Source organism: Thamnophis sirtalis, unplaced genomic scaffold (genome assembly GCF_051295495.1).
Source record: "Thamnophis sirtalis isolate CommonGarterSnake01/CBP01778 unplaced genomic scaffold, rThaSir2_p1.2 scaffold_2, whole genome shotgun sequence".
Classification (NCBI taxonomy): Eukaryota; Metazoa; Chordata; class Lepidosauria; order Squamata; family Natricidae; genus Thamnophis; species Thamnophis sirtalis.
In genome coordinates this window covers 71,445,181-71,470,533 of record NW_028261382.1, presented here as the reverse complement: position 1 = coordinate 71,470,533, position 25,353 = coordinate 71,445,181, and the positions used below count along the sequence as shown (strand labels likewise).

General features: G+C 44.9%; 1 protein-coding gene across 1 annotated transcript in view; it reads right to left on the bottom strand.

The window, feature by feature from the left end:
* SLC23A2 (solute carrier family 23 member 2) overlaps positions 1 to 19,517 on the bottom strand; it is an 85,518-nt gene extending 66,001 nt beyond the window's left edge. Inside the window, exon 1 of the mRNA XM_087706062.1 lies at positions 19,375 to 19,517. The gene's annotated coding sequence lies outside the window, so the exon portion shown is untranslated. The remainder of the gene's footprint in view (positions 1 to 19,374) is intronic.
* Between the last annotated feature and the right edge of the window lie 5,836 nt (positions 19,518 to 25,353).

Here is a 25,353-nt window from a genome sequence, read left to right as displayed (position 1 = left end):
ACCCAGTGGCTTTCCATGGTAAGGATGTCTGTGAGCCTAGACCTTCGGACCTCAAGCGAGCATCTTAACCATGTGCCACTCTTATTGTTCCTTTCTAGGGATAAAGCACAGCTGAGAACTCCCATCCAGATAGGAACTCAAACCTTTCCAGCTTAGCGAATGGAGTACAGTCTCCCGCTGCCAGGGGAGGCTCTACACAGTTACTAAGCCAAACCAAATAAACGAAGGGCATGATGATGGTTTTATGCAATCAGTGAAGTTTTGGCTCTGCCCCAAAGTACAACTTGATCCTTCAATGCGCAACCTTCTCAACGAGAAACAGCCACGGTCAGTGACAGCTGCTCTGTCCGATGTTCAAGGGTCTCCAGCCAGCTACTGATCTCACACAGATTTGGAGGGTTAAGGCAAAGGACGGAGTTTGCCCCAAAGCTTCTCCCAGATCAGTTAGAACAGGGGTGTCAAACTCAAGGCCTGCGAGCCGCATCCAGTCAGCAGAGCCATCCTGGAAACAGTGAAGGACTGGCTTGCAGTGCCTCTGCCAATGAAAACAGGGTGTCGAGCTCCGTTTCCGACTGCGACAGCCTCCTGCAACCCTCTGCCAATGAAAACAGGGTGTCGAGCTCCGTTTTTGGCTGTGACGACCTCCTGCAACGCTCTGCCAGTGAAAACGGAGCTTGGTAGGGCCGTGCACAGACCTCCTGAGCTCCATTTTCACTGGCAGAGCATTGCATGAGGCCGTCACAGCCGAAAACGGAGCTCGACACCCAGTTTTCACTGGCAGAGGCACTGCAGGCCACCACAGGCACCAACACAAGTGATGTTGAGCTAGCCACACCCACTCCCCCCCAAGGTCAAACACAACTGCAGCCCTCAATGAAATCCAGTTTGACACCCCCTGAGTTAGAACAATACAGCACAGCAATATTCACTGCTGACTGACCATTTGAGGGAAAGAACGTTGGTCTTACCTGAACGTGTCTTTTCAGGGGAAGAGAGGGAGTGGTCACGTGTGGGTATTCTCAAAGCCTGATTGGTCCAAAGACTGGGAGCAAACTTCTTAAATACTCCTGCCTTCCATTCTTGCCTAGTTTCCTCGAAGGCGAACAACAGAACTGAAACAAAAAACCAATAACAAAAACCCCGGGAACCACCCAGCCCTCCTCTTGGCCCCAACAACCGAAACAGGGCGGGCCATGACCACTCCCTCTCTTTCCCTGAAAAGGCACGTTCAGGTAAGACCAACTTTCTTTTTCCAGGGGAAGAGAGGGAGTGGTCACGTGTGGGACATACCCAAGCTTAGTCCCAGGGAGGGAAAAACAACAAAAACTATGGCCCAAGGGGAGTATCAGCTGCCACCTTCTGCAGGACCCTCTGGGTGGAGTTGCCACTCACCATTGTCCAGGGTCGCCCGACTCAGCCATCCACCTGGTGGTTGGAGAGACCGAAGATGTGCTCCGAAACCAAAGACAACAGGTGCCTCTCCGCCCAGGAGCTGAACCTCAGAGCCTCTAGCCTGAGAGCCCGAGAGTGAGTCCCCCCCTTGACGATTTATGTGGGTCTTGGTGGCCACATTTTCCGTCAGGAGAAGCACGTGACAACCCTCCACAGAGGCCTGGAAGTGTTGCAGGCCTAGGTGCTCTGCCTTCAATTCCAACCAATTTATATTGTGTCGGAGATCTGAAGATGTCCACCTACCCTAGGCCAAGTGAGAGCCCACCAGGGCCCCCCAACCGAAAATACTCGTGTCCGTGGTCACACTCTGTCCGGTTCCCAGGAGGAGCAGCCCCGTTGGATGGCTGGAGAGATCCACCACCTGAGGGAAGCCTGGATCCCCTAGAAGGCGAAGTGTCCAAAGAGAGTTGCTCATCCTTCCCCTCTTGAAAGGGATGAGCTCCCACTGAAGGGGTCAGAGGTGGAGTCTGGCCCACGGGACTATCCCTATACAAGAAACCATCTTGCCTAACAACTGTGACAATGTGAGGACTGAAACTAACCGACTTCTGTGAACCTTTAGTGCTAACTGTTGCAGACTTGTCTGGCGGTCCGGGGACAGACATACCACCCCAACACAGAGTCTATGACTGTCCCTAGGTGAAGAATGCGCATGGAAAGGGAGAGATGGCTCTTGGGGAAGTTCACCGAAAACCCCAGGGATTGAAGACTCCGAATGGTGAGTCGAAGATCTATGACTGCCTGAGGAAGGGACTCCGCTTGAACTAGGACATCATCCAGGTAGCATTGGAGTCTCACCGGGACGAAGCACAGATGAGCCCCCAATGCCGCTAGTACCTTCATAAATGCCCGAGGGGCCGAAGCCAACCCGAAGGGAAGAGCTCTGTACTAGTAATGGCGGGCCCCATGCGAAAATCTCAGAAACTTGCGATGAGCTGGAAGAATTGGAATATGAAGGTAGGAGCCGAGGTGGCGCAGTGGTTAAATGCAGCACTGCAGGCTACTTCAGCTGACTGCAGTTCAGCAGTTCGGCTGTTCAAATCCCACCAGGCTCAAGGTTGACTCAGCCTTCCATCCTTCCGAGGTGGGTAAAATGAGGACCCGGATTGTTGTTGGGGGCAATATGCTGACTCTGTAAACCGCTTAGAGAGGGCTGAAAGCCCTATGAAGCGGTATATAAGTCTAACTATTGCTATTGCTATTGCCTCTGTCAGGTCTATCGATGCTAAGAAGTCCCCCCTCCGGATACCTTGAAGAATAGACTTGAGGGAGGACATCTTGAAGCACCTATACACCAGGAAATGGTTCAGCCGCTTGAGGTCCAGAATTGTCCTCCAGACCCCCGAACTCTTTGGAACCACAAACAGGTTGGAGTAGTGGCCCCAACCTCGTTCCGCATGGGAAATTGCCTCCACCGCCTGAATGTCGAGAAGGTGTTTTATAGCCTGATCCATCAGACAGCGGCACTCCAGGCTTCGCGATGAAGGGAACGACCTGAAGAAATTTGGGGGGAGGAGAGAAACTCTAACCTGAGACCCTGACAAACTGTGGACCTGACCCATGCGTCTGATGTGATCTCGTCCCATTGATCCGCATAGAGGGACAGGTGGCCGCCTATGGGACGACTCGGGTTCGAGTCACTTCCCCCTGCGGAAAGGGTGACCGCTGCCAGCTCGAAAGGGCCGCCATGACTGATGCTGGAATCTGTTCTAGTCTTGATAGGACGACCGAGAAAACTGTCTGTCGGACCTGAAAGAGGAGAAATGTTGATGATGGTCAAAGTCAGGAGCCGTATAAGACTGCCTACGATAAGGATGAGACCGAGCCTCAGACTTTTTAGCGTTAGACGGGAGAACCTTTTCTTGTCTTTGTTCTCGACTAGAATGGGGTCGAGAGCTTCCCCAAAAAGATTTGGACCCTTAAAAGGGGCAGCTGCCAGATTCCACTTGGACTTGTTATCCATTTGCCAGTTACGAAGCCATAAGAGACGGCGGGAAGTAACTGAGGTGGCTAAGGTGCTGGACGCAAATTTAACTGTGTCCAGAGTTGCATCAGCGGAAAATTGGGAAGCAGCAATAATTTTAGCCAGGTCTTGGTGGAGCCGTTCGTCCTGGATCGGGATACGATTCTGGAGCTGGTGAAGCCACATGACCATAGTGCGGTTGAAATACGAGGCCAACGCCGCAGACTTTATGGCCCAGGCAGTGGCATTGAAAATTTTCCGTAAGGTAAGCTCTGCGCGCTTATCCTCAGGTTTCAACTTATCCGCCGCATCACCCGACAACCACTGGGGAAGAAGAGACCAGAGTAGCAACCGGGGTGTCAATAGTGGGTAATTGAATGGCCTGGGCAAAGGCCTGCTCCACATTGTAGAAGCAGCAGTCATTAACTCCCAGGGTTTGAAAAATTGGAGGGGCGAGTCCATTGGTTGGTCAGGACCTCCATAAACAAAGGAGGGGCTGGAATCTCCGCCTTGTTCGTGGCCACATTAGAAAACATGGCCATGTCAGGATGCCTAGGCGGGGGTAGCGTGGGATCCCCTATCCCAATCTTGGTGGTCTTCCTCGCCTTGTTCAGGAGAGTCTTGAACATGGTCGGAGGAAAAAGGCCCGAGGAAGGAGGATCGGGAGGGGCTGCATCCTCGTCCTCCAAGAATCCCATATCCTGGAGATTCTCCTCTCCCATGACCGAAGCCTCGCTACCATGGATGGAGAGGATGCTCTATACTGGTGACTGCCTGGCCCCCCCTGAAGTCTAGAAGAGTGGGAGCTCCTGTCCCGCTGGGCAATGCTCCATGAGATGGCTGCAGAAATAAGTCATTTGATACCTTCAGGAAGGTGGTCCAAATCCTCCATGTCTCTATAAGAAGAGCTAGGACACTGAGGTGCCAACCTGCGTGAAGAATGAGGCCCCCTGGATGTCCCCTTCAAGGGATCCGAAGAACTCCCCCTTGCCAATTTTGGAGAGACTGGAGGAGAGGGAGAGGGAGATCCCCTCTGCCTGGAATAGCTGCGGGACCTGGCCAAGGAGGCCGAGGGAGAAGGACTGAACCCCCGAGGCGAAGAATGCACAGAAAGGGGCCTGATTGGTGACCTGGACCTGCTGGCAGAGGCAGGCCCTGGAGACTTGGCCTGTCTCTCAGCCCTGGCGAAAGTCTTCTCCAGGGCCCTGTGCCTCCTGGCCTCCTCCCTCATGGAGACCCTAGAGGGGCGTTGGGCTGCTAAAGGTCTTCTGGGGGATCCCCGGGTCTAAACCCCTGCTCCAGGCCCTCTTCCCCCTCATCGGGCCTTCTGCCTGACCCTGGGGAATTTCCGAGCCCTCCTCCATCGCTCCACTCACGTGTCCTGTAGCATGGAGTCAGATAGAAAACCAGGCCTCTGTAGGCCCCACTGGAACCTGAGCTTTTGAAGGGCGAGGGAAGAACTAGGCCAAACGCCTTGGCCTGGGCCTCCCGACCGGCTCTGTAGATAGAGAAAGGCCTCGCGCACATGGCGGCAGTTAAAATGGCCACCGGACCTCGAAAGTTGCTGGCGCGGAAGGAAGACGCCAAAACCACGCTTAGAGGCTCTGCCTGGTCCTCGGGGGCAAAAATGGGCCTTGTAACAATGGGGGGCCTCGCGGCACACAAGATCGCACCTCCCCCAGGTTGTCCGATAACGCTGACGTAGTCAGGCGAAGCGCACGGCAGCCGCCTGAATCAAAAGACAGCTCTGTAGGCAGCTCGCGCACACCTCATGGCACTGACGCCACTCCCTCTCGCCGATCGCTGCAGAGGGAAAACAGCCTCACCCGCAGCCGTGCTAGGAGCATGGCACCCCCGCAGTCCCGGGGATAGTGCTAAGGCTCCGGGCCCGCAGAGAGAAGGATGGACGCCCCACAGGGCCCTCCCTGACAGCCTGAGGCAGAAGGACTGTCCCTTGGGCAGCAGCTGCAATTTAGAATTTAAGAACTTTTAAAATGCCCAATACAAGACCAGATTGAATAAATAAATTTTCCTACCTAGATACAAATTCTCAAACAGTGCTTGGACCAAGAGACTGAGAGGAAACTGGGCAAGAATGGAAGGCAGGAGTATTTAAGAAGTTTGCTCTCAGTCTTTGGACCAATCAGGATTTGAGAATACCCACGTGACCACTCCCTCTCTTCCACTGGAAAACAGGCTTTGGCCCCATTTAGCAAGGCTTACCTCATGTGACATGTGTGGAGAAATGGCACAGCAATCTGTTGACTCGCCATCTCCTTGTGCGGAGAAGTTAAAAAAAGAAGCTAATTTTAATGAGAGGTGAGGAAGGGAAGCCGATTCTGCAGGTTTTGTAAGGGTAAGATTTAATATGCAAGTGTAAGATACTCTCTTGGAGATAAGAATCCCCATTCAACTTGCTCGAGGTTTTTGTTGCAATTATATTTGTGAGTGACAGCAACTCATCACTTGCCGCTTCTCCCAACTGCTATGTAGATTATACACTGGCAAAACTGGATTATATAGGTCTGTTTCTTTCACACTTTATTTTTTGTTTGAACGTTTAAGCAAGAGTGGGCAACATATAAATTCACTCAAATGGAACCTTTGTAATGGAACTTTGCCTCTGCTCTGTTTACATACCTCCTGTTTTGTACAGTATCTATCAATTCAGAGTATGCTTTGAGAAGGTTCAGAATTCTGCCAAAAAAGGGAGGAAAAACATGTTTGATACTGGATTTTATTACTGGATTTTACACAACATGTGAATTAAGCCTCAGCATCAATCAGCAAACTGGAAATCAAGGTGATTGAAAAATGAGAACATGATCTTTCAACAATTTGGGGACAGGAAGTCTCATTATTTTAAGGACTGAGATGCAAAGTATAAAGGATGAGTATTCCCCAAATAGATGCTGCTTAGACTTCCTATGAGCTGGCTCAGATCACACCATGAGCTTGATTTTACTAAGACCCCAATTTCTTAGAGCTGAGGAAACGCTATCTTGTTCATCTCATTTCATGATTGAGAATCTGCAGAAAACAGGTACAACCAAACACAACCAGCAAAGTAAATGTTTTTGACCGGATCAAGGTACTGTCTACATTCATCCACAAAGAAAGCAATCTAAGATAACAATCTAGGCTACCTTGCTAAGTGAAAAGATTGAGATAGCTTGTCTAATCTCAAGGTAAAATATCCACTTGTGTGCATGGGCCATTACCAATATTAGGGATACACTTCAAGAATTCTGCTATTGTGAACAGTGCTCTACAGAAGGAGAACAGAGCCAAATTCAAAAAAGCTTACAGTTTATAATAAATATAGAGTTGGCAAGAAATTTTAAAAAGTGTTGCTGTAGCTATTTCTGGCAGACTTCATAAACCCATAGCAAAAAGGATTTTAAACTATAACCAATTATAATATTAAAAGGGTGGCTCAGGGGCTAAGACGCTGAGCTTGTTGATCAGAAAGGTCGGTAGTTCAATGATTCGAACCCCTAGCACCCCGAATGAGCTCCCATTACTTGTCCTAGCTTCTGCCAACCTAGCAGTTTGAAAGCAAGTAAAAAATGCAAGTAGAAAAATAGGGACCACCTTTGGTGGGAAGGTAACAGCATTCCGTGCGCTTTTGGCGTTATGTCATGCCAGCCACATGACCACGGAGAGGTCTTCGGACAGCACTGGCTCTTCGGCTTTGAAATGGAGATGAGCACCGCCTCCTAGAGTTGGGAACGATTAGTACATATGTGCGAGGGGAATCTTTATCTTTACCTTAATTATAATATTAACAGCAATTTAATCAATAGTAATCAACAAATTATCTTTCCAAGGCCACATGCTATTTATATTTATTTTTATCCTGGGTCATTGACAAGGTTATTTTTCGGTGGGAAAATCAGAGTGAGTTATCGGGAAGAAGAATCCTTGCAGGGCTGAGGAACAAGACTTTCTTCAAATGTCATGGGCACTGACCCATTAAAGAACCATTATGCAAGCTCACCATCCTTGAATAAAGCTTCACTGACAAAAAGTAAAGAATGCAATTATATCAGTGTTACTTATTTTGAAGTGAAATAACAAAATTAGGGATTTCTCAGTGAAAAAAATTGACCAGTGAGAAAGCATAGATAATTCTTATTTGAGCAAATTCGGTGTTTTCAATCCGCAGCATGAAACAAAAGGAGGGAGCTGCACCAAGCATGCAATTCCTCGTAACACTGAATACAGCAGACTTGGAAGGAAAAGGTCCAAACCTTTGAACAACTTGTTCATTTCAACATGACTTGCAAACACAAATTTCAATCTAACTCCTACATTCTCTAACAAAACATCCCCTGAATTTTTCATATCAGATGACAGAATGTTTTGGATAAGCCAAAGGCATAAATTTCCAAAAACGTTTGGCACCTAATTATAGCTGGAGTTCCCTTATATCAAAACTGTCAGCAGCTTGTCTGTTTATACAATGAACAAGAACACACCCATTCATATAACCATAATTATTTTACTTAAAGGCTTTATTTTAAGTTGTTAAGGCCCTAGGTGTGGCAATTCAAGCATAACAATGGAAGTGACAAACCCCTGGAAGACAACAGTGTTGCTTTTAAAGTAGTAATAAATATCTGTAGTAATAAATGTCACACAATTTGTGTTTGTACTTTTGAAAGTGCTAAACTAGCAATGACGGAACAGCACAAATTAGACCCCAATTCTAATAATTTTATTTTCAGTAAATTTCATCAGGGACTATGTTGAAAAGAGTTGGAAAATGTAAGTTTTTGATTCTAAAATTAAGTTTCAATCTTAACCTAATTCAATAACTAAAGGATCACATTAAAAAGGAACAAAACACATATACTGTGTTAAATTCTAAAGCAGTTTATTTTGGCTTGGCATATGGGAATCCAGACAAAGTGTATATTCAGATAGAGATTAAATTTATGCCCACTTTGCTTTCAAGAGTTTCTTGAATAAATCACAGTAGCTAAATTCAGACATCACATTAAGATTTGAATTTTCAATTGTGGATTTACGTAATATGTGAAACTAAAACTCAACAATTACACCATGGGTTAATATATATGAATTAAGCCTTTATATACAACTACACGTACATAATACTTCTGCACATCCCATAGTGTTGCTTGTCCAACTCTGTCTGATTGCAATCAAATCTATTTCATTTAAGAAATCATGGTTTATTTCAAACCAGAAACCATAACTGAATTATGATTGTTACTGCCCTATAAAAGATTACCTGATCGAACAGGACATAAAGCTGTGTCTGAAAGCTGATTTATGTTTTATCTTGCCCCTCTAATCTAGAGTCTCTGAGATTGGGCTGTCTAATTTTGATGACAAATTGCTGCAACTCATTTTTTTCTCTCTCTCTCTTTTTTTGCTGCACTTTTGGAAGGATTATGTAAATATATTGTTTTGGCCAGGCCATATTTTAGCAGGCCAAATATCACTTTACAGAATTGAATTATCTGTTTGTATCCAGGTTCATTGCATTACTTTACCATACAGTATTGTATTCAAAACAAACCTGCTCAGAAAAGCCAATGGAATTCCCACTGCCTATTTCTACATGAAGGTAAATGGTGGTGAAGCCATTCCAACAATGCAGCCGGTAAAGGCAGTTAGCTAAATTCCTAGTTGCAAGAGGCCAATGGAAGCCATAACCAAGCTGAACTTTGTCTAGCCTTTCCGACATCAGCCTACGCTGGCTAAGTGCTGCCATCTGCTGTGACTACACACATGCATAACCATATACAATACACACGCACACCCATAACACAGACACATATCACTACATTCTATTCAAATTCTCCAGTTTGTCAGTATGTAATCTTTAACTGGGTGACATGGTGCATCTGAGGGCAACAATTTTCGAACCAAGGCCCCTCAAATGGGGCAGCTTACAGAATACTCACAAAAGTCTGGAACCCATGACTCCCATAGAACAGAAATTGTGCAAATTTTATAAAACATCTGAGGGAATCCCAGAGCCGTAAGAGACATACAGCCAAAGACAAAGAGCCCTGGTGCCCCAGTGGTTAGAATCCAGGATTGCAAGCTAACTCTGCCCACTGCCAGGAGTTCGATCCTGACCAGCTCAAGGTACAGCCTTCCATCCTTCTCCGGTCAGTAGATTGTTGGGGGCAAGAGGCTGACTCTGCAAACTGCTCAGAGAGGGCTGTAGAGCATGGTGAAGCAGTATATAAGTCTAAGTGTTATTGCTATTACTGTTTGGTAGAGTCCTTGCTATATATGGCTATATACATTTTAAAAACTTTGGTCCCCTTATTGTACTGAAGTCCTCATCCCCCAGATTTTAAGGCAGTGTTTCTCATCCTTGGCAACTTTTGTGGATTTTAACTCCCAGGATATTCCCCAGCCGGTACGTCTTCAATTGGCCACTGTTGGGAAATGCTACTCTTAAGAGCAAGCACACCTTGCCCCACTCAAAAGAATGTGCTGAAGATTTCTATATAAAAACCATTGGTAGCTGTGAGTCTGGATATGATTATAAACCTTTCTCTAAGCTTTCACCAATCCAGAGTCATCAAGGTGATTTGAGGGGGAAAAACAAATCATCAGAAATAAATGGTCATTCTTGGGAAAACTGCTTCCCAGTAACAGCAGACAATTATTATCCAAGAAATCTTCTAAAGGAAACCACTGGAGGAGGACTTCATCAATTTGGGGTGAAGCGGCCTAGTGATCCCCAGCTACGTATGCTAGTCCCATCCTAATCAGAACAGGAAGTCAAAGTCTTGATCTGGTGCCTGGAGGCTTTGGAAGTACTGGATGAGGTAAGAGAGTTTAGGATGAGTCTCAACAAGAGGGACAGGACTGTTTATTTAGAAGGCTCATCTGGATAGGACTCTCTGTCAGTTGCAATTAGCTCATCTGATATGTCCTAACCAAGAGGATAAACTCTGGATTCATCCCCACCCAGAAATCTTAAGGAAGCCAAAATCTCAAGGCAGAACTTCTGTTTATTTATTGCATGTATAACCGTCATGTTGGTTTACTTCAATTGCAAACAACACAGTCGTTTAAATAAAATATCTACAGTTGAAAGTAGAATGTGTAAGTATCCAATTAAGTAAGCATCATTAAAAAATAATCAAACCAGATGTCATACCACTCACCTTAGGCCCTCCAGAATATTTCTATTTTCAAGAGCTTCTAAAAAGGCCAAGAGAGTGGTGGGCAACCTAATTTCTAAAGTTGTCTATAGCATAAGAGCTAACTCTTCCATTATCTATCCTTGGAGATTATAACAGCCCTTTCCTATTAGCATTCTGAAAGGCTATTGAGCAGCCTTTTTCTTATCTTTCAGAATGCAAGAGGCAAACATAACCAAGGCTGGGGATGGGGATTGATTGGGGGGGGGGGGGTCATCTTATCTATGTGTGTGTTGCATGGTTTCATGAGATGTAACTTGTCAAGGACTATTCTATCAGGTGGCATACAATTATCAAAAATAAATAAAATCCAGGAATCGGAACTCTAAGTCAGAACTCGAATCTCTTATCAGAAAATGGGATGGGTGATGCAGTAGCAAAGCAACCATTGCTTACCAAATACCTTGTCTCAAACTTACCAAAAAGCATCCAAATGACTACTGGGAAAAACGTTCTACGGACAGATTTGGGTTTGGCTAGTGTAAAGACACTACAGTAGTGCTCTGGTATTTGAGAAGCTGCCACAAAGAAGAGGGGTGAACTTATTTCCCAAAGCACCAGAAGGCAAAACAAGAAACAATGGATGGAAACTAACCAAGGAGAGAACCAACCTGGAATCGAGGAGAAACTTCCTAACAGTGAGGACAATTAACTAGTGGAATTTCTTGCCTCCAAAAGTTGTGGGTGGTTCACCACTGAAGCATTTTAAGAAGAGACCCATCTGAAATGGTATAGGGTCTCCAGCTTGAGCCAGTTACTAGCATTTTAAGTAAGAATAAGAATTAATACAGGCAGTCCTCGACTTACGACTACAAATGAGTCCAAACTTGACCCGGTGAGGATCAAACTCCTGGCAGTGAACTGAATTAAGCCTGCAATACTGCATTCTAGCCACTGTGTCACCACAGTGCCTTAATGTAACATAACCTTCATCCTAGCTAAAAACTTATATTTACAGGTAATCCTCACCTTGCACAAGAGTTCATTTAGTGAACATTCAAGGTTACAACAGAACTGAAGAAGCAAAATGACCGCTTTTTACACTTACAAGCACTGCAGCAGCCTCATGGCCACATGATCAAAATTCAGTCATATGGCAGCTAACTCACATTTATGACCATCAAAGTCAATGGGGAAGCCAGATTCATTTAACAACTGTGCTGCTAACTTAACAACTGCAGTGATTCTCTTAACAACTTTGGCAAGAAAGTCGTAATTGCCTGGCATAGCAACACAAATTTTGGGTTCAATTATAGCTGAGGACTGCCTGTATTAATTCTTATTTAAAAGTATACAGGTACACAGCTATAAACTAAAGATTTTTTACAATAAATTTAATAGTGTTCACGTTATTTTTAAATTTCAGAAATTATATTTACAGAGAGAGAAAGTTAGAATTTATGGAATTATGCTGTTAGAAGATAAAAGCCTATATGACCACACACTAGCCTTGCCTATGCCTGGCCCCAGGAAATCCCAGGTCACAAAACAAAGCACCACATGGATAAAACTGATAGGAAGTGGCAGATACTAGTAACTCAATCAAAACCATTAGAAGTGCCCCCCAGAAGATGGAGATGCTTTACCCATACAAGAGCCATCATCCAAGGTCGCACACACAGAGGATGAAATTGGCCAAAGGTGACAGTCCACCTAGGTAAACTTTCCTTTCAGGTTACCAGACATCGCAACTATTAGGGATTTCTTCCACGGTGTGATTGCCACCTCCAGCTGCAATATTCAGCCAATTGATAGACCTCAAACCTGTAACATTATCACAATCTTTGATTGGTGTTACTTCACTTTATGCCCTCAGATAAACTTTGTTCTGCTCCAAGCAACACACCTGTGTGTTCTTTGGATGATCCAAACTGTGATTCAAATCCAGGTCTTAATTGACTTTCTTCTAACGCACACACTTTTGGTATATACAGTTAAATTTAGGCTCACATTAAGCAATGTGAAGTAATGAAGCTAAACTGCACTAGAATTTCATGAGCTGAATAAATACTGCATTGTACATTGCCAGCATTATTTCCATCCACTGTACTGTATAGAGAAGGGGGGGCACTTGCAGCCTGCAGGCCAGATGTGTCACATGCTGGCCACGCCCACACCCAGTTTAGCAAAAAAGTCATGATATGTCACATGATGCCACGAGTTTCACGTTCCTATATTTTCTATATAGGGGTGTCCTATATTTCATCCCAGACAGCAGATGGCAGCACTGAAGTAGCCTTGGCTGATCTCAAACAACTCTAGGATCCTGCTTAGTACTTTGACAGGAAATATCCAGTAAATCCTAGGGTCATACCCAAACCTGGGAAGCTGAAAAAACACTCAAGACTACAGCAAACTGCTTGTTTACTGTAGATGAGAAAACATGCCCATGGCTATCACCAGAAGCTTAGTTCTACTTGAGAAAGGCTAGGAATTTTACTACTGTACTTTTAAATTCCCAACTTACTCAAAATAGCTAATGGAAAATAGTCACCTACAGAATGCAAAATATTAAAATTCATAGAAGTTGGGTTGCTAGAATAACTTTAAATAAGTAAAACATGAGTTTAGATTATTTTTGACACTTATTATCTATGGGATTATTAATCTTAATTAATAAATTAACTTAAAATATCATTTAAAGAACTATTGTGCAATGTGGTGAATTTTCTTCTACATGTCTTCCCCGCCAAAGAAAATCCGCCTGTAGTATAATCAGAAGTCATTGTTTACATTATTACAGAAAAAAATGTTACATTATTACAGAAAAAAATGTTTTAAGATACTACATATTTACATTGAGCTACCTTTTATTCTGGAACCCTTAAATGAGATATATCTGCTTTTTAAAAATAAAATATTACTTATTTTTTACTAAACTTTTTATAACAGATTATTGTGATCAATTAGGCCTTATTAAAACATTTGCAATTGTTTTAAAAAGAGTTCTAACTATATTTATCTAATTGAAATTGTAATAGAAAAATTATTGTTAAAACACAGGTGGTTCTCAACTTACAATTGAGCCCAAAATTTCTGTTGTTAAATGAGACATTTGTTAAGTGAGTTTTGCCCCATTTTACAACCTTTTTTGCCACTGTTGTCAAGTGAATCAATGCAGTTGATAAGTTAGTAACATGCTTGTTAAGTGAATCTGGCTTTCCCATTGACTTTGCTTGTCAGAAGGTAGCAAAAAGGGATCACACGACCATGGGACACAGCAATGGTCATAAATATGAACCAGCTGCCAAACAATTGAATTTTGATCACATGATCAAAACTCATGATCACATGAGCAGCTTTGTATTCATTAACTTATTCATTAATTTTTTATGCTGCCCATCTCCCCTACAAAGCGAATCTGAATGGCTTACAGATTTATCATTGATTCTTTGATTCTTTCTCACCAATCCAAGCCCTTTTCAGATAACACATTTTCTTTTTCAGGTAAACGCAATCAGCACACCTTTTAATGATTTGTGTGGTTCCTGACATATTTTTTCATGATGTTATTATTACAGCCCTGCCTGCATTATATTCCTTAATAATTATGCAAAATGAGTTTTCAGTGGATTCACACCATTATTTTGATGATTTGAGAAACATTAATTCACAAAAATATTACTGCATCTCCATGGCCTCACAAACAGCAAGCACAATAAATACATTACTTCTATCCATCAGTTCTCTTATCTTTGAGCTATAGATAAAGACCCAAAGAAAAACAACAACAAAAAGACTGAATCAGAACTATGTCCTATTCCTGCAGCTCCACCCAATTACAGGTGAAACTCAAAAAATTAGAATACCGTGCAAAAGTTCATTTATTTCAGTAATGTAACTTAAAAGGTGAAACTAATATATGAGATAATACTCATTACATGCAAAGCAAAATAGTTCAAGCCATGATTTGTCATAATTGTGATGATTATGGCGTACAACTCATGAAAATCCCAAATCCACCATCTCAGAAAATTAGAATATTACATGCAATCAATTAAACAAGGATTGTACATAGAACAATATCGGACCTCTGAAAAGTATAAGCATGCATATGTACCAGTGATGTGCAGTCAGGAGAGGCAGGGCCTCACCACTGTCATCATGAAAAGAAAAAAAAAGGTAAAAGGAAAAAGGCTAAGCTAGTTGCTGCCAGAGTCACAGTAGATGACTCTGCTTAGTGCTTAACTGTTTAAAAAAGCCTCTAAAAAAGTGTCCTCTACAGGAGGAGGCAGGAGAACCATGTGCCTCATTTAGTCTGATTTTATGATCACTCGAGCAGAGTTAAGCAAGGGTTAAAAACCGAAAAATTCCTTATGTAGATGAGGTACATGGTTCTCTTGTCTTCTCCTGTAGAGGGCTTTTTTTTAGAGGCTTTTTTAAACAGTTAAGCAGAGTCATCCATTGGGGACTCTGGTAGCAATTAGCCCAGCCTGACCTCAGCAGCTCTTGCCTTTTTCCTTTTACATTTTTACATTTTCATGATGGCAGGCAAGAGTAGAGTTGAAATCCTCTGTGAAACAGGTGGAAAAGGTATGTGGGTGGGAGGGGGAGAAATTCAAAATTAATCCTCCTGGTGCAATTTTGTTACTGTGTGTGTGTGTGTGTGTGTGTGTGTGTGTTCGTGTGCTTGTTTGAGAGTGAAGAGAGGGAAGGGGGTAGGAGAGGCAGGGAGGGCAGCCCGGCAGCATTCTCTCTCTGTGTCCGCGGCAGCCCGCCAGCAGAGGTGGGTCTTTTGCCCGCCTCTGCTGGCGGACTGCCGCTTTCCTTTGCCCAGTGGCAGGCAGCTCAGGCAGCTGGTGGGCTGTCGCTTTCTTTCTTTTGCCCAGAGATGGGCGCCTCTGGGCAAAAGAAAGAAAGCGGCAGCCCGCCAGCTCACTTTCTTTTGCCCGCCTCTATGTCCACAGCTGCCACGGACACAGAGGCGTGCAAAAGAAAGCAAGCTGGCGGGCTGTCGCTTTCTTTTGCCCGCCTGTCAGAGCTCAGGCGGGATAAAGAAAGAAAGCGCTTTAGACAGTGGCGTGTCAGGGGAGAGGAGAGAATGCTCAGGCATTCTCACCTCTCCCCCGACACCCCACTGTCTAAAGTGTTTTCTTTTGCCCGCCTGTCAGACCTCAGGCGGGTGAAAGAAAGAAAGCGCTTTAGACAGTGGGATGTCGGGGGGGGGGGGGAGGACTGCCTCACCAGCCATAAACCTCACCGCACATCATTGATATGTTCTCAGTACTTGGTTTGGGCCCCTTTTGCAGCAATTACTACCTCAATGCAGCGTGGCATGGAAGCTCTCAGCCTGTGGCACTGCTGAGGTATTATGGAAGACCAGGATGCTTCAATAGCGGCCTTCAGCTCTTCTGCATTGTTTGGTCTCATGTCTCTCATCTTTCTCCTTGCAATGCCCCATAGATTCTCTATGGGGCTCAGGTCACACGGGTTTGCTGGCTAATCAAGCACAGTAATCCCACAGTCATTGAACCAGGTTTTGCTGCTTTTGGCAGTGTGGGCAGCTGGAAAATGAAGTCAGCATCCCCATAAAGCTCATCTGCAGAAGGAAGCATGAAGTGCTCCAAAATATCCTGGTAGATGACTGCATTGACCCTGGTCTTAATGAAGCACAGTAGTCCAAAGTCCTCTTTTCTGATGAGAGCAACTTTTGCCCAAAGCACCAAAAACTGGTTCAATGACCATGGGATTACTGTGCTTGATTGGCCTCTCCATTCTTCCTCCATACTCTGGGTCCTTGGTTTCCAAATGAGATGCAAAAGTTGCTCTCATCAGAAAAGAGGACTTTGTTTCTTCCAGGCTGTCAACCGTATTACAGCCTGCAAGCATAGTCCTTTCTTTTAGAACCACTAACAAATTATGTAAGATGACTCAGTTTCTACCTTGTAAGTGTCCAAGATAATTCTGCCAATCTAGCTCTGGGTCACCATTCTCAAAACTGGCTACTGTAGTCATGTCTCACATACTGAGATGTATGTTCACACCGGGTTGCATTGTCTTTCTTACATAATATCACCCATCATTCCGGGCATTGTTCTATTTCTTATTGATTCTGATGAGAATAAAAATTAGACTATTGCTTAAACTACTGCTTCGTCCTCTCATTTTCAAGATTGAATGAATGTAAGCAAATGGTTAGAACAAAACATTCGCATAAAAAATCGTAACACAGAAATAATTATGAAATTTCAAAATGCCTTCATTCCTGCATCAGAACAGAACACAAAAGTGATCACACCATTATAAGATGGGATATTTGATTAAACAGTAAGAATAACTAAGATCAAATCATAAAACCAGAGGGTCAGGGAAATGAATGCCGAGAGGGAAGTGAATGCCGAGAAAATCAGAGATGGAGTTAAGAGTGTTGTTATTCTTGTTAAAGTAAAGATCACAAATATGCAAGTCACACAAGTAATAGATTTACTAAAAACTGACATCATCAATCATAAAGTAATTATATTATACAATCAATTCCAAAATAGTTCTACAGGCAACATAACATTCAAAAATATTTAGGGAAATCAAAGCATTCAGAGCCAACAGTAGCTCCTGAAGAATTAATATTTCCAAAATTGGGCAACAAATGAAAAATATACTGTGTATTCAAATTGGTTATTATGGTTTCAAAAAGCTCTTCTGTATTTCTGTGTTACTTAAATATCCAGCTACATATTTATTGATCAATGATGAAAATAATTTTTAGATATTAGTATAATACTTCCATTTTACATTAAACTAAATATTACCAACTCAGCTTGGCTAAAGTTGGTTTGCCCTGGTTAGTATTTAACTGGGATGACATAGGAAGTTCAGCAGTAACAGAGGATTCCACAAAACACCCCTGAAAACAACAATGGCAAATCAACAATGGCAAATCATTTCTGTAAGGAGAAAACTGAGCCTGGAGAGGATGGTCTCGACTAAAGGCAACTTTGCTTTAAAAAATGTCCCTTACCAAGAACCTTCCATACAGATTAATTAAAACCCAATTCTCTGCTAACTACTCACCTTATCAATTACATTGTCCGTAGAAATGAAGACGAGTGAGTTAATATAAAAATCACACCACGTGGTATGGTAAAATATCAGATCTAATAACTTTATGACTAAAGCCACATAGATGGAGCGCAGGTGCGTTATTCAGCTTTCAAACAATGTACAATATTATTATATTTTTTCCCTGCCTATAAGGTGGGTTGGGCTAAGAAAGAGTGACTGGCCCAAAAGATCACCCAGATGACTTGCAAGCCTCAGGAGGGCCTAGAATTCGTAACACACACACACACACACACACACACACAGGCTTTTAAACCAGAATCTTCACCATTCCGGATGGATGGATGGAGTGTGTGAGAGAGAGATAGAAGAGAGGTCTTTATTATTACATGTATCTGTATACATCCTAGATATATATTGTGTGTATATGTATATCCTGAATATGCTACATATACATAGATTAGATAGATAGATAGATAGATAGATAGATAGACAGACAGATATAGATACACACACACAAACATATATATATATATATATATATATATATATATATATATATATATATATATATATATATATATATATATATATATATATATATATATATATGATACACATATATTAAATATAGATAGATGGGTGGGTGGATGGATGGAGTGTGTGTGCGAGAGACAGAAGACAAATCTTTATTATTACATCCATCCACCCATACATCTTGGATATGTTATGTTTGTATATATACATGCTGTATATATGTATGTATACACATACACACACACACACAAAATAGAGATGGATGTATGGATGGATAGATAGAAAGAAAGAGCGAGCACAGATAGCTGGATGGGTAGGATACCTCAGATATCTTAGACATAAAACTACACCTACAACAGAAAAGACCAGAGATGAGGCAGAGAGAAGGCCCTGCATCAGCCAGTAGGAGAACCATGGCCCATCCTAGGCTGCCTGCATTAGAAGGGGATCCACTTCTGGTCCCCAAAGCAAGCAGCCCCCTCCCTTCTTCCCCCGTAGACAACGCACCGCCTCCCCTCCCCAGGCGGCTCCAGCCATGTGCCGGGCACCCGGGGAAGCTCACCCAGCCCAGTCGCAGGTGAGTTCGCCCCCAACGCCTCCTCCCCCTCCTCCTCCTCTCGGCCACCCATTTTGTGGCCAAGGAAGATGGAGGCGGACACCCCCACCCACCCAAAAAGGGTATTTCCTCTCCCGGCCTGAACAGCCCCCCCCTTCTCCCCCAATTACATGGAAATCCCTTCCTCCCGACAGGGGGGCACGTGAACGCGGCCCTTCGGCGGCGGGGGGAGTGGAGGTCTCGGCGGGCGCGCGCGGCCCAGCTGGGAAGCGGGGGGTCCATGGGGGGAGGGGGAGGACGGGGCGGTTTAGCCGAAGGAGATGCGAGGGCAGGGGGGGCGAAGGAGAGCATCGATCCCGGCGGCGGCCAAGAGACTGTGGATGAGTGGGGAGGGGGCAAGATGGCACCGTATCGCGGGGAGGGGCAGAACCAGTGGACCCCCACACATTAAAAAGAGGGGCGTGGCTGCGGAGGAGGAGGTCGACCCCCGAGAGCCTCCAGCGGCCGGAGCACCGACCCCGAGGGAGAGGAAGGGGGGGACGAAAGACGGGGGGGGAAGTGAGGGGATGACACCTCGTGAGGCGAAGGGGGGAGGGGAGGCGGGGGAGGATGGTCCGCTTCAGGGGTGTCCTGCGGGAGGGAGGCGAGAGGGCCCAGCCGCGTCCCCTCACCTGCCATCGCGGCGAGCAGCGGCTGGAAATGTCGACGCCGGCGGGGCTGAGGAGGAGGAGGCGGAGGAGCCCAACTGGCGGCGGCGGCGGCGGTGGAGCTGGAGAGCGCGCGAGTCTCCGCGACCCGCAGCGGCGTGAGGGAAAGGGGGCGTGGCTCCGCCGCGCGCCGGCGGGGGGGGGAGAGAAGGGGCGCGGCTCGGATGCGGGGCCCCGCCCATGGGAGGGGATGCGCGTGCGCCCGCTCGGCCCCGTCCGCTCGGCATCACGTGAGCCGGCCGGGAAATCTGCCGCTGGCCGGGAAAAGCTTCGGTCTCCTCAGCCGCGGCTGATGGGTTCTCTGATCCTAGCCGTCTGCGGACGATGGGATGGGGGAGCGGAGGAGGCTTTCCCCGCCTTCTGCTTGGCCGGGGCAGTGCGCTCGCAAAGGGAAGAGCGAGCAGGGCCGGAGGCGGGAGGGGCAGGAGTGGTGAGACGTCAATCCGTGACGTCATCGCAGGGATTGACGTCAGCCAACTGCAGGATGCGCATCGCTGGATCTCTGTGTGTGAATGTGTGTGTGTGTCATTTGCAGCTGCTCTCTTCCATATAACTTTATGCATTCAGAACTCGAGTTATGAAGTCATAAAATCCACCACTCTATTTTGCATTAAAATACATGCAATTTCCCCCTATAAGGCTTATAAAAGTTCTGCCAGGTATGATCCAACCACTGGTCCACACAGCCAGGAGACCGGCTCTTAAAATCCCCTGCCCTGCTTGGTCCCAGTCCCTGGCAGGTGGAGACCGGGGTTTCAAGAGACTTCATACAGGCAGTCCTCAGTTTACGACCACAATGAACCCCAAAGCTTGTTGCAAAGCCCAACAATTGTTAAGTGAATCTATAGAGGTTGTGCAATCATTGATATGCAACGTTAATAAAACATGTACCTAGAAATACAAATGTTAGTTTAAGCAGAGAGAGAGCAAGGGTGAGAGAGATTAAATAATGTACAATACAAGAGAGAAACTATTAAATTAGGTTAGAACCTTTGGAATGAGCTACCCCCAGAGATCCGGACCTTGCCCACTCTCATGGCCTTCCGAAAAACTGTTAAAACCTGGCTGTTCCGGCAGGCCTGGGGCTGTTGATCTCATTGCTGGGGTCCAGCCCCAATCAGATTGGGTGCATGTGTGATGCTTTTAAATTGTTTTCCTTTATTTTTTTTATTAATTTCTCTTCACTTTGTAAGCCGCCCGGAGTCCTTCAGGATTGGGCGGCCTATAAATTTACTAAATAAATAAATAAATAAACTATTATATAATCACAATAATATGGCGCCACAGAGTTGCAATAGGATAAACTTTATAATTCAATATCTAAGGAAGCTATGGGATGTGGTGGCTCAGTGACTAAGACACAGCTTGTCGATCAGAAAGGTCGGCGGTTCGAATCCCTAGTGCCACGTAATGGAGTGAGCTCCCATTCCTTGTCCCAGCTTCTGCTAACCTAGCAGTTTGAAAGCATGTAAAAAATGCAAGTAGAAAAATAGGAACCACCTTTGGTGGGAAGGTCACAGAGTTCCATGCGCCTTCAGGGTTGAGTCAGAGCACTGGTTCTTTAGCTTTGAAACAGATGAGCACCACCCCCTAGAGTCAGGAACAACTAGCACATATGTTCAAGGAGAACCTTTACCTGTAAGGAAGCTAACCATCTAAGTCCTGTAAGTCACATAAGGCAGGGGTCTCCAACCTTGGCAATTTTAAACCTGGAGAACTTCAACTCCCAGAATTCCCCAGCCAGCTTTGTCTCCAGGCTTAAAGCTGCCAAGGTTGGAGACGGAGAATTGTTTCTTCCACTGCGTGACAATTCTCAGTTCCACTTCTCTTTTATTGGAAGAGTTATTTTGAAGCTGTGCACCACGCAATATGCAAATCACGCCTTCCTCTTGCTGTGCGATTATTAGGAGGTTCAATGTGTGGGTAGCGTCATCCTGGTGTGAACTAGCAATCATGTTGCTGGAGTGGGCCCCTGGGCAGACAAAACAAGAGCAATTGTCATCGGGATGAAAACCGGAGCGATTGCTTGATGAAAAGAATGAGAGTAAAACTATACTCATGATCACTTCTGCAATATTTTGTAAACGTTCTGGAGCTCATTAGTTAATATTTCTTAATGATTGCTGATATCAATCAATCAGAACAGAGCTGGAATCAGGTCTTTTTACCCTGCTGCTAGCCATCCTCTTTTTCGCTTTCCTTTCATCTTTCCCAGGATTAGGGTCTCAGCTAGAAATCACTAGATAAATCCCGGGGGAAAGAGGAAACCTGGGAAACCACCGGAATGGAAACAGCCAGTCCTGATGTGACCCGAGTCACAGGGTAAGAAGTACGACTTCAACGGAGTAGTAGACAGGCATAGCACAGCACTGGAATGGCGCACCGTTGGTGCAATCCAGTCGGCAGTAATTTTGCAAGAGGTAACATCTCTGCATGCCTTCTGTAACCTTCCTTATGAGTCCCCAGGCTCTGAGGCCAGTTCTGCTGGTTGCACCTTGTGGTGCGTTTCCTTTGCCCTCCAGGCATACTGGAAAGAGGTGAAAAAATAAAGCTATTGAGCACCCCAGGTCACAGTTCTTATTATAAGGACTTGTGGGTCCCTCTTTCCAAGCCAAACATGGCCTTCCGGTCACCCACATCCTGGTTTGGCCACCTGAACATGAGACCGAGGGGTTGTCTATGCGTATCAGATCATAGCATAGCCTTGGGTCTCATACATCACAATGCTGTCTTGTTTTTCCCCTCTTTTTATCTGTTTTTGTCTTTCACACTTCCTGTTCCTGATTTATATCTTCTTACCATAAATCAGGGGTGTCCAAACTTGGGAACTTTAAGACTTGTGGACTTCAACTCCCAGAATTTTACTGGCTGGGGAATTCTGGGAGTTGAAATCCATAAGTCTTAAAGTTCCCAAGTTTGGACATCCCTGCCATAAATTGCAAATCCATGCAAGGCCAGGTTTTGTGATGTGGAAGAAAATGCCAGCAGCAAAAATTTTATATAGCAGGTTGGTTGGTTGGTTGGTTGGTTGGTGAGTTGAGCATTTTACTGTCCAGCCCAAACAACAATTCCTGGTCAGAACAGATCTTAGGAATGGTCAAGATAAAGAAGATAAGGAATACCATACAGTATGGGATCGATGGTATTTACTGGTTAGAGAACAGGAATAGCAAATGAAAGTAGGAAATATATATATGTAGGTTAAAGGAATTATAAATGTAAAGAGGGAAATATAAAATAAATGGAAAGTATGTATGACGATAAACAAAATGGGATATACCAATGTCTTAGGAATGGGAAGAATGGATGTAGAATGTGGTTTTTGTTGTGGCCCAGCAGGAGCTGTTGGAGCTGCCACCAGACTCCGACAGCGAGGGGCCCTATGAGTTGATTCTGGAAGATGTGGAGGACCCTGGACAGGGTTCTGACTCCAAGCAGGGCGCAGAGAGACTGGTTGGCCACCAGGTGGCGCCTGAGCCTCTGATCAGTGGGGAGGAGACAAGAGAGTGATCCAGAAATCAACAGTGAGTTGTTCCGGGATGCACGTCATCGAAGGGCTACTCAGCGTCAAGAACAACTACGTAATTACAGGAGGTAATTACGCTCAGCTGATGGTCATTAAGCTCCTCTCCAGACTATAAAAAAGACTGCTTGTGCCACGCCTTTCTTGCAGAAGTCAACGCTTGGACTAAAGAGAAACGAACTTGGCAGGCTGGATTGCTGCCAGAGTTTGTTTGTATTGCTACCAAGGTTTGTCAGACTTGCTGCCATCTGTTTGTTTATTTGGCTTTCAGCCATTGAGAGTCTGGACTTGCTAATTAAAGGACATTCCATTTTACGCTTGTCTTGGCTTTCGTTACTGGACAGAGGAGGGAGGTCAGAACAGGTTTTTATGTTTTGTTTTGTAAAAAGGTTTAATATTTTTTTTTTTAAAGGAATGGTCTCAAATTTAAGAGCAGGTTAGCATGGAGGCTAATTTTGTTTTGTTTTGTTTAATTTTTAGCATGCCTAATTTTGTTATACCTTTGGTCCCACAAAAATAGTATGATGGTAGAATACAGAAGTTAGAGATGGAACTGCTACTTCTTGTTGTTTTGCATTTTGGAGATTTGACTACAAAATAAGTGAGCCAATTTTGCAGCTGTTTTGATTTTTTTAAGTCACAGGAAGGACTGTTGTTTGACAAAGATTTGACCGCTTGATTTAGTTGTGGGGATTTGCAGATGGGGATCAGGAAGGGAAATGAACTACAGCCAGTCAGCATAGATCAGAGGTCTTCAAACTTTGCAACTTTAAGACTTGTGGACTTCAACTCCCAGAATTCTCCAGCCAGCTTAAAGTTGCCAAGTTTGGGGACCCATAGCATAGATGGACCAGTGATCTGCCCTGGTAGAAAGGCCATTGACTCTCTAAGATCTCTTAGAGAACCTTGAATTTTTGTTGTGCTTTGCGTTCAAAGTCTGGCCAGTTAAACTGATGTTTACCTATGGTTTGTTTAATAATGACCAATATTAACTGTATTGAATGAAGCATAGTGGTTTTGGTGCATACTAATCGATAAAACCTGGTTTATTAATATTAACCGGTAGATCTTAAATTCAAGCCACCCACAAATTCAAGCCACAGGATGACACCTTGGGAATGTTTTTTCTCAATTTTTTACTGACGCTTAAGAGTCTTGTAAACATTTTTTTCATACATTCAGAACACGGATATCTTCAAACCATCTTCTCACACAACCAATATTGGGCTTCTGATTGCCATTGCTTTTAAACACGGACCATGCTAGGCATTGGAAACAGCTTGTTCAGATATTAAAGTATGCCTGAAAATGCAGGGGTGGGAGTTGAAGTCCACAAGTCTTAAAGTTGCCAGGTTTGGGGCCCCCTGCTGTCATCCAATTAATACCTGTGAACCTTTGACCACTCTGTTTGCTCAGCCCACCTGGGGGTCACGGCCCGTGAATATAAGGACAACCCACTCCCAAAATGAGTCCAGGGAGGAAAAAAAGCCAGCCGTTGTTCTAAACAACGTCAGCACGGAGCCTTGTGGAGCATCACATAGTGATGCAGAAGCGATGTCCTCTCTGTCGCAGGGCCAACAAAAACTGTCCCCAAAAGGTCAGGATGTTGGATGAGAGATGAGGAGATTGACGGTGCGGAATAATCCCCTTTGGTCCACTCCGTTGCCTTGGGGGTTCTAAGCCAGAAATGCTGGCACACTGCCATGGTCCTGAGACAGTGGTTTTTTTACTTACTGGTTCTGTGGGCATGGATTTGTGGGCTTGGCTTGGCCTTCTGGGCATGGATTTGTGGGGTGGCAGGGGAAGGAAACTGCAAAATCCCCATTCCCTCCATCTCAGCTGGGACTCGGGCGGCAGAGGATAGATGGGGGCCAGCCAGAGGTGGTATTTACCAGTTCTCCGAACTACTCAAATTTTCCGCTACCGATTCTCCAGAACTGCTCAGAACCTGCTGAATCCCACCTCTGTCTCAGGAGCTGCCAGGCTGAAGGAGGAGGTGCAGGACATGGGCACCAGAAAGAGCAGCGTGTGTGAGCCTGCCAGGGCTGACAACAAGAAGGGGTCGAAAAAGTCAAGATGGCCCCCCCTCCCCCTGCCATGAGAGCCCACCATTGTTTTACTTGTGTCGTGAGGGGGTCTCACTGAGAAAAGGGGGGAGGGTCAACCGATTCTCCTCCTCCTCCTTCCGTGGTTCCTTCACTGAGACTTTTTAGATTGTACAATTTAAAAAAGAAAGAAATTATATTGCAGTATGACAACCCAAAATAGCCGTTCTTTTCAACAGGGGTGGGCTTCAAAAATGTCAGCAACGGGTTCTCTGCCAGTTGCTGGCTGGGTGTGGCCGACTATCCTCCTGCACCATGGCCATGGTTCCAACAAACCCCAGGAACAACATCAACTCTCTGGCCAGAAGAGTCCTG